The sequence below is a fragment of the Chelonia mydas genome, chromosome 5 (assembly GCF_015237465.2).
Source record: "Chelonia mydas isolate rCheMyd1 chromosome 5, rCheMyd1.pri.v2, whole genome shotgun sequence".
Lineage (NCBI taxonomy): Eukaryota > Metazoa > Chordata > Testudines > Cheloniidae > Chelonia > Chelonia mydas.
The window spans coordinates 58,270,718-58,284,129 of record NC_051245.2 but is presented as its reverse complement, the minus strand read 5'-3'; the positions used below and the strand labels follow the sequence as shown (position 1 = coordinate 58,284,129).

Here is a 13,412-nt window from a genome sequence, read left to right as displayed (position 1 = left end):
CCTAGGATTTGGACCCACTCTCATTGAAGTCAATGGCAAAATTCCCATTGAATTAAATAAGGGCAGGATGGGACCCCAAATGACTACTTTTTCTCTTTTGTTTAAACAAATTCTATTTTTAAACCATGAAAGAGATAAATAGGTTATCAACAGAGCTTCTCATACTCTGTATTTACCAGGCCTTTCTTAAAATATAGAATACATGTCTTGGAGACCAACTTGTTTATATCAACCTTGTCACTCCAGGAAAAATATGATCTAAACTACATTAGCTGTGATGTTTAAATACCATAGCACCAGTGAATGAAAAGCGCAGTGTAGCTCATTACTAGTGTATAATGCCTTCTTAATCTATATTAAAAAAACATACATCCAATAGGCCTCAGATTGGTTTCCCCACTCTGTAGAGATCTCCAAGGATATATATTGCAATTACAGGAGTTATTTTTTGCCCTTTAATCACTAATATAATGTGCTTTGAAGTAATGTGGTCTCACACTGAAATATACAATCAGACACCTAAACTAACAGAAAAGGTAAAACCGTCACAAAAGAGAATTTGGAGATGGAAGTATATAATCAGATAAATGAGAAGAAAGTTTTGAAAAGGATTGCAGAGGACTAACAGGAGATATTACTAGTGTGTTTCTTGCTTCATTGTTGTTTTCTTTTACTAAAAGTTCTATCAGCTGGGGAGAGTTGCTCTCTGCTTTGAAGTTAGCTCTTGTTTCTCTGAAATCAGATTCCTTATTCCCAGGGCTCCACTCTGCAATGCCAGCACAAACATACACCAGCAGCTGCACAGAGCTTTAAAGAGTTAGCAAGAAGCTATCAAAAAATTACTTATTCCATTTTAGATCCATGTCCATGATTTTTACTTAGTAGGTTTGAAGTTTGGGGAATGGGTAGAAAAAAAAAGTCAGACAGTAAATAAGTAGTTTGAAAACGTATGCACATGTAGAATAAAAAGTGAAATGCATCTACATTTAATTAGAAAGATAATATCCATAGGTGAGAAGAACACGATAAATCCCACCCCTCCACTACTGACACACATTGTGAATAAAGCTGTGTAGAATGTTCCGGATTAGATCTTCATCATGACGGATATACGGTTTTTGCATACTGAGCCAGTGCCAGCCTTCTTTCTATAGCCTAATCAGGCAAGCAGGTGCAAGTCCAGCTATTTCTGCATTTTGACAGCACTGTGTGTAGTTAGGGACCAGATTCATCCATGGTGAATCTTTAAAGTCAATAGAGCTATACTGTAGATGAATTTGGTCATAGGATTGGATGAATGAAGGAGCTAAATTTGAAATTCTTGGATTGCTCCCAAAATCTTTTTTCATTGAACCAGAATTGACTCAGACTTTATGGTCAGAAGGGACCATCATGATCATCTAGTCCGACCTCCTGCACATTGCAGGCCACAGAATCTCACCCACCCATTCCTGAAATCGACCCCTAACCTCTGGCTGAGTTACTGAAGTCCTCAAAGATGGTTTAAAGACTTCAAGTTACTGAAAATTCACCATTTACATTAGTTTAAACCTGCAAGTGACCCATGCCCCATACTGCAGAGGAAGGCAACCCCCGTCCAGGGTCTCTGTCAGTCGTACCTGGGGGAAAATTCCTTCCCGACCCCAAATATGATCATCAGTTAGACTCTGAGCATGTGGGCAAGACCCACCAAGCAGATACCTAGGAAAGAATTCTCTGTTGTAACTCAGAGCTCTCCCCATTTAGTGTCCCATATCCAGTTGTTGGGGATTTTTGCTACTGGCAGTTGCCTATGGGCCAAATGCCATTGTTGTCAGTCCCATCATACCATCCCCTCCATACATTTATCAAGCTCAGTCTTGAAGCCAGTTAGGTTTTTTGCCCTCACTTGGAAGGCTGTTCCAGAACTTCACTCCTCTGATGGTTAGAAACCTTCACCTAATTTTGAGCCTAAACTTGTAGATGGCCAGTTTATATCCATTTGTTCTTGTGTCCACATGGGCGCTTAAATAACTCTTCTACCTCCCTGTTATTTATCCCTCTTATGTATTTATAGAGAGCAATCATATCTCCCCTGAGCCTTCTTTTGGTTAGGCTAACCAAGGCAAGCTGTTTGAGTCTCCTCTTATAAGGTAGGTTTTCCATTCCTCAGACCATTTTAGTGGCCCTTCTCTATGCCTGTTCCAGTTTGAATACATCTTTCTTAAACATGGGAGACCAGAAATGCACACTGTATTCCAGATGAGATCTCACCAGTGCCTTGTATAATGGTACTAACGCTTCCCTGTCTCTGCTGGAAATACCTGACCGGAGGCCAGGGGAGCTGGAACAATGTTTATAATCGGGGTGCTGAATGCAGAAACTATATTATTTCAAGCCAGGGGGTGCACCAGCACCCCCACCGTCCCTACTTTCAGCACCTATGCCTGATGCATCCCAAGACTGCATTAGCTTTTTTGATGGCCATATCACATTGGTGGCTCATAGTCATCCTGTGATCAATCAGTACACCCAGGTCTTTCTCCTCCTCTATCACTTTCAACTGATAAGCCCCCAGCATATAGCAAAAATTCTTATTGTTAGTCCCTAAATGCATGACCTTGCACTATTAAATTTCATCCCATTTCTATTACTGCAGTTTACAAGGTCATCCAGGATCTTCTTGTGTGATATTCTGGTTCTCCTCAGTATTGGCAACACCTCCCAAAATTGTACTGATTTCGGACATTTTGTGTTTGAAAACGTGTTTGGATTTTAAATGTGTATATTTCTGTTTGGCTTAGGTATACGTACATGAAAAACCATTAAAAAAAGTCACAAAAAATAAACCAGCAGGATCTGAACGGTCTTCACCCAGGATGTCTCTCCATGTCCACGTTAATAAATAATGCTCCACATTGCCCCAAATATACCTTCCATAACTCATCCCTTAGCAAAAGCCATGAAGAACAGATCGGCCTTGCTGTTTTCCCTGAATGTGTCCTAAAGACCAATAGCTCTCTTGAACTATGCATGCTCTTCATGTAACATTAAGATATCACAGGAGAACAAAGACACAGATGTGATTTCTGTGACAAGTAATTTAGAAGTCTCAGTATCAGCTTTAAGACATCTTTTATTTCCAAACCTTAACCCCACTAAATGGAATTTAAGAGTATTTTGTAAGTTTTTCCTAGACAAAAACTATCCCATCCCCCTCTTCAGTGGAGTCAGGACTTTTCACATGTACATTTATAGATGCTTGACTGTCACTGAACACAGAACTTTATGATATGTTCATATGTGGCAAGTGTGAAACTGTAGGCTGGCTAACTGCCCCACAGTTTTGGTCTGGGGGAATTCAGTAAAGAACCCTTCCCCCTGTCAAAACAAACAAACAAACAAACAAAACAATGAGATGCCTTGAGTCTTATTTCCAGGTGACCATTGGGAGTGCCTGATTTCATTACCACCAAGTCCAATATCCCTGTGAGAAAGATCACTTGAACTATTCAATTGATTTATAACCCAACACCTCATCTATCCTCCTTTATTAGCCAACATATACGTGCATGCAAATGATTAAATGTGTCCATTGCTAGAATGTCAGAAAATTATGCTGTAGAAGAAAGAGAATTTTAGGCCACCACAGCATGAGCTCGATCCTGCAATCCTTTCACAAGTGACCACTCCTATGGGTTGAGTCTGCAATGAAAACTTTTAGCAATTCTCCCACTAATGGCCTAACCAATGGCACCCAAATGTTACTGGTTCATGTACCAGCTACTTAAAAATGGTTATGAAATGAATAGATGGAACATCAAGGTCACGTACCACAGTTGGACACATACCACAGTCTGGGAATCTTCAGGTTCCAGACCAATGCAACTCCACTGGTGGAAAACATAGAATATTAGGGTTGGAAGAGACCTCAGGAGGTCATCTAGTCCAGTCCCTTTCTCAAAGCAGGACCAACACCAACTAAATCATCCCATCCAGGGCTTTGTCAAGCCAGGCCTTAAAAACCTCTAAGGATGGAGATTCCACCTCCCTAGGTAACCCATTCCAGTGCTTCACCACCCTCCTAGTGAAATACTGTTTCCTAATATCCAACCTAGACCGCCCCCACTGCAACTTGAGACCATTGCTTTTTGTTCTGTCATCTGCCACCACTGAGAACAGTCTACCTCCATCCTCCTTGGAACCCCCCTTCAGGTAGTTGAAGGCTGCTATCAAATCTCCCCTCACTCCTCTCTTCTTTAGACTAAATAACCCCAGTTCCCTCAGCCTCTCCTCGTAAGTCATGTGCCCAGCCCCCTAATCATTTTTGTTGCCCTCTGCTGGACTCTCTCCAATTTGTCCACATCCCTTCTGTAGTGAGGGGAGACCAAAACTGGACACAATACTCCAGGTGTAGCTCACTAGTGCCGAATAAAGGGGAATAATCACTTCCCTCAATCTGCTGGCAATGCTCCTACTAATACAGCCCAATATGCCGTTGGCCTTCTTGGCAACAAGGGCATACTGTTGACTCATATTCAGCTTCTCATTCACTGTAATCCCCAGGTCCTTTTCTGCAGAACTGCTGCTTAGCCAGTTGGACCCCAGCCTGCAGTGGTGAATGGGATTCTTCCTTCCTAGGTGCAGGACTCTGCACTTGTCCTTGTTGAACCTCAAATTTCTTTTGGCCCAATCCTCCAATTTGTCTAGGTCTCTCTGGATCCTATCCCTACCCTCCAGCATATTTACCTCACCCCTCATTTTAGTGTCATCTGCAAACTTGCTGAGGGTGCAATTCATCCCATCATCCCACATTAGTGCAGACTAGGTGCAGGTGTCTTTACCATGATTGTTTCTAGTCCTGTTCGGAGCAGATTTGGAATTGCATATCTAGCCAATCAGAGTGTTAATTTCAAAATGTGAATTTTAAACACACACACACACACACACACACACACACACCCCTTAAAATTCACCTTGATGTTGGCTTGTTGCACAAATCATCCAACCTGGGAACAAAAATTATAACACCTGAAGCTAAGTGAAAATTTTGAATAACTGCATCAACCCTTTTTCATGTGATGTTGTACTGCAGTCTAAGTATTTCACTACACTGAGAACTTTTAGCAGTTCTCCTGCCATTGGTCTAGCACAGACTGGATGCAGGCATGCCATCTTAGGCTGTGCAGAGCTATTGCTATCATTGGTGGAGCTACTAGATCAGCAGTGGAAAAATTGCTAAACATTCTTAGCATAGACAAAACAATAGTCTTCAGTGGTACTATGCACATCATGATCACAGTAAGGGCTTTCAGGATTAGGCCTCATATTTGTACAGTAAAGAAATGGTAGAAATAGGAAATAAATGTCAATATAAAACTAAAATGTCCAGACATTTTTCACTGCATACAGTGTGATACAGTTTAAACTAATACTATCAAATTTTAGTATGTCAGTTAAATTGCATAACTCCTAGCCTTTGCAGTTTCAGTTATTGGGGGCCAGATTGTCAAAGGCATCTAAAGATGCAGATAGGTACCTAGTAGGATCTTCAAAAACACCCAAGCAGATTAGAACATGGTTCTGACCCTAGCTGATATACTCTGTCATACTTTTATGAAAAAGATGAAGGTCCAGATGAAGGATGCTTTAACCTGCAAGAGACAATGATGCTCACAACCCTTTCTGCTGCACCAACCAGTACCGAAAGCCAGGACCAATGCCATCTGCCATAGATCAGCCCCCGACTCTGCAAACTGGCCCCTGCTAGCAGGTCACCTGCTCCAAAAACTGCAAACATTATTATATAGCTCCAAATGGTACCCTCCCCACAGCCAGACCTCCTGCGTGCTGAGAGAAGGCAATAAACACAGAATATACTATGGGTTATAAGAAAATGCTTCAGATGCCAAACAGGAATTGGTTGAGACCCCCTACTCATCACCCTACAGCCATCCACTTCCTGAAGGGGAAGAGGGGGGAATGGAAAGGGGGCCAAACACTGGGCTCTTTTGCCTGGGAGGAGGAATAAATGCCTCCAGGAGTGGTGGGGAAGAGGGAACTGGGAGCCAATAAGAACCCAGCAATGCGGATTAACCAGCCATTAGGTGTGGCAGTGTCCAGAGCATCTTGTCTTCTCCTGAGGCCAGATTGTTGAGGGACCCTCTGCCCTTTGTGGTATCTATTTCCTGCTTGGCATGACCAAAACTCTCCCAATAAAGGAGGTGAGGCAATAAATTATTTGTGGGGTGGGGTTGCGCAAATTTATTCAGTGAACAATTCTTGGTCTGCAGATTGTTCTGAGCAGTTCACTGAAGTTGTTAAAAGCTAGCACTCCATTGGTTAGTTATACAAGCTGTGTGATATTGTTTGTGTACCCTGATTGTGTGGCATATATCTAACCAAAGCTACCAACATTTTTGTAGTTGAACATTAAAGTAAAATCCATAATTTTAAATATACAATAAAGTCGGTTAGTTGCGCAAACAGATTCACTTTTGATAACTGTCTGAGCATTCAAACTTGAAAATGAGCTTTTTGTATGGACTGGTACTTGGAAAGGAGGTTTGCAAGTGTATTTGGGGAAGTTAACAGATGAAGTGAATTAGTTTTACACATTTAAATAAATATTTGGGGAAAGCTCTACTGGTAAAGCATAAAGTTTCAGGGATGTGAAAACAGAAGTGGATGGTTATACAGCTGTGCTAAATAAAAAATAAAAGATGCTGACTACTAAATAAAAAATAAAAAATGCACAGGGCATTTATACCACTCAGATCTACTTAAAATGGACAATGTCAAGGTAAAAAAAAAAAAACATTTAAAACAATCTTTGCCAACGTTACTAACCCCACGGTTGATTAACACAAATAATTTAAAATTTGTAGTTCACCATCTTCATTATTTATATACTTTGCATGTCACTCAACTTGGAAAGACAAACTAGATTAGTCAGTTTCACTTTCTGGTGCTCATACATTGGCACAATGCTGTCATGCTTAGTTTTCTAATGCTATGGGGAAAATGTGTAAATTAAGAAATGTGTTTTCAATGCTAACAGAGCCTGGTCATCTGCGGGTGGGATCGAACCTAGGACCTCTGGACCTTAGTGCATGAGCCTCTACCGCATGAGCTAAAAGCCATCTGGCTGTTAGTGAAGGCTGTAGAGCAAACTCATTTTATCTCTCTCTCTAAGTGGTCTTGGTGCCACTAGATGAGACAGAACAACACACCCAGAAGGTGTGTGGATTACATTTCACTTAGATTTCTTAATTATTTCTGTTCATTTTTTATAGCTCCTCCTTTCCTCTTCTTAGTATAAAATTAAGTCTAAGTGACTCCACAGTGTCCTTCAGAAATAAGCTTTTGATACTGCAACAGAACACAGGACTGAATTTCCAGCTGTGCATGTTCTCTTTCTGTGCAAATGCAAAAATTGTGAGGGCACATACATGCACCTGTAGGTTATAGGTGCAACTCAAATGCACACTTTTGAAAATGCTCCTACCTGCATGTATGCAGTGTTAGAAAGGTTCAAGTTCATGCGCAGGTATTTGTATCCATAAAATGTGAGTCCATGTATGTGCAATGACAATTTTGTAGAGGCACAAATGGAGGCCATAGGTTGAAAACTTATCCCATGGTGCCATATTTTGTGTAGTTAGGTACTTTCCATGATATTTCTTGTGAGCAAGCAAAGTCCTTGTAACATAATCCATCTACTTAGATTCTTATAATGACACCTGTCGTTGTAGTATCTAAGTGTCTCCGTAGAGACAATACTGAAAATCCTCAAGAGATTGTAATGGCACTACATTGATGATAACACCTGAGAAGCCTTTATAGGCTGCATGTAACAGCTTGATCCTGTATTCCTTAAAGCCCCCTGAAATCCTTTTGAAGAATTTTGGACATGCTAGGAAAGCTGGATTGGCCCCAAAAGCAGCATCAATGCATAACAATGCTTTCTAGTATCTTTGGAGTCACTAGGATGTTATCAAAGATCAATATACTTTAAAAAGAAGTTACAGAGCCACTTTCTACAACATATACATGAGTTTTGGGGGGAATCTTGTGTCTTCGGTTAACCCTTTCCCACTCTTTAAGAAGATACTATGGTGCAGTGGAAGAATCCACAAAAAGTCAAGCCACCAAAGGTGAAATCCTGGCCTTGTTAAAGTCAATGGCAAAACTCCTTTTAAATTGAACAGAGCCAAGATTTCACCCCCAATGTGCAAAATGAATTTACCTCAGGAGGAATTTGTTAATTTGGTCTTGGTGTTCTTTGTGCAAGGCAGCAAAGGTCATGAATGTCTCAAATCAATATGGTCACAAAAGTCATATGAAAAGGTAAGTGCTCAACTATATTTGCTATACAAGCAAGGTTGGTCTTGACTAGAAAGTCTATCATGTTACAAAGACTAATCAATCATTCCAACAGGCAATGCGAGGAAATTTAGGGTAAAATGCTCATCTCTGAGCTGTATTGCGGATCATTTGCCTTTCTGCATTCATTCCACATGTAAAATCCTTAACAAGCCTGGTGGAAAAAGCAAATGCCAAGGTGACCCTAATGAGGAAGTGACTTTATAATTTATAGCTTTGAAAAAAATTAGTTACATTCTTGATTGAATTAATTATGCTTTTAAGTTAAATTACCATTACATCTTCTGGGTGAGGATAGCAAGTATTCTCATAGAGCAAGCCATAAGGCAGCACCAGAAAAATATAAGGTGTTTAAACCAGTAACCCTGATAAAAAAAGGTGATTGTGTATGGAGCCTTCTGGAGAGTTTTTTTGCATTTTGAAACTATTACATTTAGGGTCAGAGTACACTGGTAGAGTTCTGGAAGGAGAATTATTTTCACTGGCTCCTTAAAATAACTCTTCTGCTATGGTAAACATAGGAAGGCTGCAAAGATGCATAAACATCAGAATAAGCACACATCTTATTCTTACTATACAGCCATCTTGTTCAGTCACAGCAACAATTAAAATTCCTCAGAATCATGAGAGTAAGGGCGACACCATTCATGTTTGACTAGCCAGATGTGATCGTGAATTCCAGTACTATTTGACATAGCAGTGACTGTCCATTTCCTGCTGGTTATCTCTCTCTCTTCCTCTTATGGTTGTGAAAAGAAACCCAGAGGAGACTCAAAGGAACTCACTGTAATAACAATTCTACAGTCATCTTCTAGAGTTAAAACTGAAACCTTCCTGCTTGCTCCCCCAACTTATGTGGTATAATTCCAGAACCTTTATTTCATGAGGCTTTCCAGTGCCCCTTACTTTTTCTCTTTTTAACACCATCCCTGTTCAGGACAAACTTTGACTGTTTGCCAATTCAGTGTATTTAAAATAGCATACAAATAAAATAGCAGAAGGTACAGAATTCTGGACAACACAGTACTGGTAAATTAAAAATGCTGATTTTTATTTGTTCCTGGATATTTTCTTAATCCAGTATAATTCAGACTGTACTAATTCAAGCATTGGTTCATACGTTTGCTTTATGGGTTCTTTACCTACAAGACCGTCATTTATTTGATAACTCCCCTATCCACCTGTGGCTGCTGCTTCTTCAGGACCTTTTAAAAGATTTTGCATCTACCCCTGCTTGCAGTGCAGGAGATTCTTTAAAACTGCAGATGTTTTCTGTGTAGCTTTCACAACTCATGAATCACAGGTGAAAATAAGTTGTCTCTTTTTGGCGTGTGTGCTACGTACGTTTGTGCATGATTCAAATATATAAGTAATGCTTTGCAGTAGGCCTTTTTCTTTTCTTAAACACACACAAATGTGTGCAAGCAAAGTAGTAGAAAAAGATCTTCTTGTTGTCACTTGTACAGTATGAACAGATGTATAGAGGAAGCTATAGCATAAACAGAGAAAAGGCTCAATTTTCTATACAGTTTAGTTCGCTAGAGCACGATCTTTTGCCCATGTGCTGAAAACAGGAACATGTCTTCTCTCACAACCTGCAAACCAGCTAACTGAAAGACTGGCAGCTGGTTGAATGGAATGCACACCTTACACTTAGTTCCAGGCCGGCAATGTTTTAATCACAGTCATGGTGATGAAAGGGCTGGGAGGGCTCACCTTTCACACACAAACTTAAACACAACATAGTGTCTCAGCTGCAATCCAAGCCATTTCCTGCTTCAGCATTCCTGACACACACACTGCACGCAGCATACTTTAAAATATAACCAGCCTACATTTACCTGTGTCATTTTACATCACTGATTCTTAAAACACAGCCTTTTAGAATTCTCCCTCTAACCATGGAGGCATCTTGGAAGACTTTCTGTCCCAGTGAATTGTAAGAATTCCATTGAATACATTTACTGGAAAAAAAGAAAATGAACTGAAATGAATTTTAAACAGCCCACTTATTCAATTAGTGCTATATTTCAAAGTCAGGCTCCTCCTACATTTCAGAAAATGGTGTAAGACATTTTACTATGTAATTTTTCCTTTTAGAGATTTATTCTCAGAAAATTGGCACCATTTATTGCATGCATGCACAAATGAGATATAATATCTCTCTCTATATATATACATACACATATGCTATAGGCTGAAGAAGAACATTTTGCTTTTTGAACAAGTACATGAGAACTCTGCATAAATTGTGCCTATTTTCTATTAATCAGACTCTGCATTTGATTATGGATATATACATTCCACACAACACACTATAGGCCAGATGACAAATCCTTTATTCTCATTAATGAGAGGGTACTCACACCAGTAGTCCCACTGATTTCAACACCAGTGAGAATAAGGTCCTTTGTTAAGAGAACACTAAGGCCCAGTCTTGCAATCTATCTGGTGCACCTGTGAATGGGCACAGATGTCCAACTGACTTCAGTGGGACACAGGGATGGTACAAAAGTCCTCTTGTGTGGATCATTTGCAAGGCCATAGTTGCAAGGTTAAGCAACAAAAGGTAGTAATTGACAAGCTTAAAGTTAAATGTACAACCTTAAATCTGCCCTTCTTGGGGATATATTAGTTTTTAGTTGCATGGCTATGTAGTATTCTTCCATCTAATAATGCTATATCCTGTGTGCGTATTTCTGTAGCCTGCACTTGCCTCAAATATGTACAGGCAATGGGTATAAGAACATAAGAATGGCTGTACTGGGTCAGAGCAAAGGTCCATCCAGCCCAGTGTCCTGTCTACCGACAGTGGCCAATGCCAGGTGCCCCAAAGGGAGTGAACCTAACAGGTAATGATCAAGTGATCTCTCTCCTGCCATCCATCTCCACCCTCTGACAAACAGAGGCTAGGGACACCATTCCTTACCCATTGTGGCTATTAGCCACTAATGGACTAAACCTCCATGAATTTATCCAGTTCTCGTTTAAAGCCTGTTATAGTCCTAGCCTTCACAACCTCCTCAGGCAAGGAGTTCCACAGGTTGACTGGGCGCTGAGTGAAGAAGAACTTCCTTTTATTTGTTTTAAACCTGCTACGCATTAATTTCATTTGGTGGCCCCTAGTTCTTATATTATAGGAATAAGTAAATAATGTTTCCTTATTCACTTTCTCCACACCACTCATGATTTTATATACCTCTACCATATCCCCTCCAGTCTCCTGTTTTCCAAGATGAAAAGTCCTAGCCTCTTTAATCTCTCCTCATATGGGACCCATTCCAAACCCCTAATCATTTTAGTTGCCCTTTTCTGAACCTTTTCTAATGCCAGTATATCTTTTATGAGATGAGGAGGACCACATCTGTACACAGTAGTCAAGATGTGGGCGTACCATGGATTTATATAAGGGCAATAAGATATTCTCCGTCTTATCTCTCTATCCCTTTTTTAACGATTCCTAACATCCTGTTTGCTTTTTTGACTTCTGCTGCACACTGCGTGGACGTCTTCAGAGAACTATCCACGATGACTCCAAGATCTTTCTCCTGATTAGTTGTAGCTAAATTAGCCCCCATCATATTGTATGTATTGTTGGGGTTATTTTTTCCAATGTGCATTACTTTACATTTATTCACATTAAATTTGCCATTTTGTTGCCCAATCAATCACTTAGTTTTGTGAGATCTTTTTGAAGTTCTTCACAGTCTGCTTTGGTCTTACCTATCTTGAGCAGTTTAGTATCATCTGCAAACTATGCCACCTCACTGTTTACCCCTTTCTCCAGATCATTTATGAATAAGTTGAATAGGACTGGTCCCAGGACTGACCCTTGGGGAACACCATTAGTTACCCCTTTCCATTCTGAAAATTTACCATTTATTCCTACCCTTTGTTCCTTTTCTTTTAACCAGTTCTCAATCCATGAAAGGATCTTCTCTCTGATCCCATGACAAATTAATTTATGTAAGAGCCTTTGGCAAAGGACCTTGTCAAAGGCTTTGTGGAAATCTAAGTACACTATGTCCACCGGATCCCCCTTGTCCACGTTTGTTGACCCCCTCAAAGAACTCTAATAGATTAGTAAAACATGATCTCCCTTTACAGAACCCATGCTGACTTTTGCACAATAATTTATGTTCTTCTATGTGTCTGACAATTTTATTCTTTACTATTGTTTCAAGTAATTTGCCCGGTATTGACGTTAGACTTACCGGTCTGTAATTGCCATGATCATCTCTAGAGCCCTTCTTAAATATTGGCGTTACATTAGCTATCTTCCAGTCATTGGGTACAGTAGCTGATTTAAAGGACAGGTTACAAACCATAGTTAATAGTTCCGCATTTTCACATTTGAGTTCTTTCAGAACTCTTGGGTGAATGTCATCTGGTCCTGGTGACTTGTTACTGTTAAGTTTCTCAATTAATTCCAAAACCTCCTCTAGTGACACTTCAATCTGTGACAATTCCTCAGAGTTGTCACCTACAAAAGACGGCTCAGGTATGGGAATCTCCCTAACATCCTCAGCCGTGAAGACCGAAGCAAAGAATTCATTTAGTTTCTCTGTGATGACTTTATCGTCTTTAAGTGCTCCTTTTCTATCTCGATTGTCCAGGGGCCCCACTGGTTGTTTAGCAGGCTTCCTTTTTCTGATGTACTTAAAAAAACATTTTGTTATTACCTTTTGAGTTTTTGGCTAGCTGTTCTTCAAACTCCTTTTTGGCTTTTCTTATTACATTTTTACACTTAATTTGGCAGTGTTTATATTCCTTTCTATTTACCTCACTAGGATTTGACTTCCACTTTTTAAAAGATGCCTTTTTATCTCTCACTGCTTCTTTTACATAGTTGTTAAGCAATACTCAGATATCCACCCCAAACACATTGCCAAAAACTCATCCATTTCATCCTCACCCATAACAACATTACATTTAACAGCAAACACTGTGTTCTAGCCATGGCTTCTAGAATGGCTCCCCCATATGCCAATCTCTTTATGGGTCACTATGAGGAAGAATTTATGGAAAAATGCACAACAAAACCAATG

The 13,412-nt window shown here is 40.0% G+C and overlaps 2 long non-coding RNA genes across 11 annotated transcripts in view; one reads left to right on the top strand and one right to left on the bottom strand.

Moving 5' to 3' along the window:
- LOC119566742 overlaps positions 1-13,412 on the top strand; it is a 114,113-nt gene that overhangs the window by 23,319 nt on the left and 77,382 nt on the right. The window lies entirely within an intron of this gene.
- The window catches only part of LOC122465986, a 35,459-nt gene that overhangs the window by 14,421 nt on the left and 7,626 nt on the right, over positions 1-13,412 (bottom strand). The window contains exon 2 of the long non-coding RNA XR_006291161.1: positions 10,206-10,328. This is a non-coding gene — a long non-coding RNA (uncharacterized LOC122465986). The remainder of the gene's footprint in view (positions 1-10,205; positions 10,329-13,412) is intronic.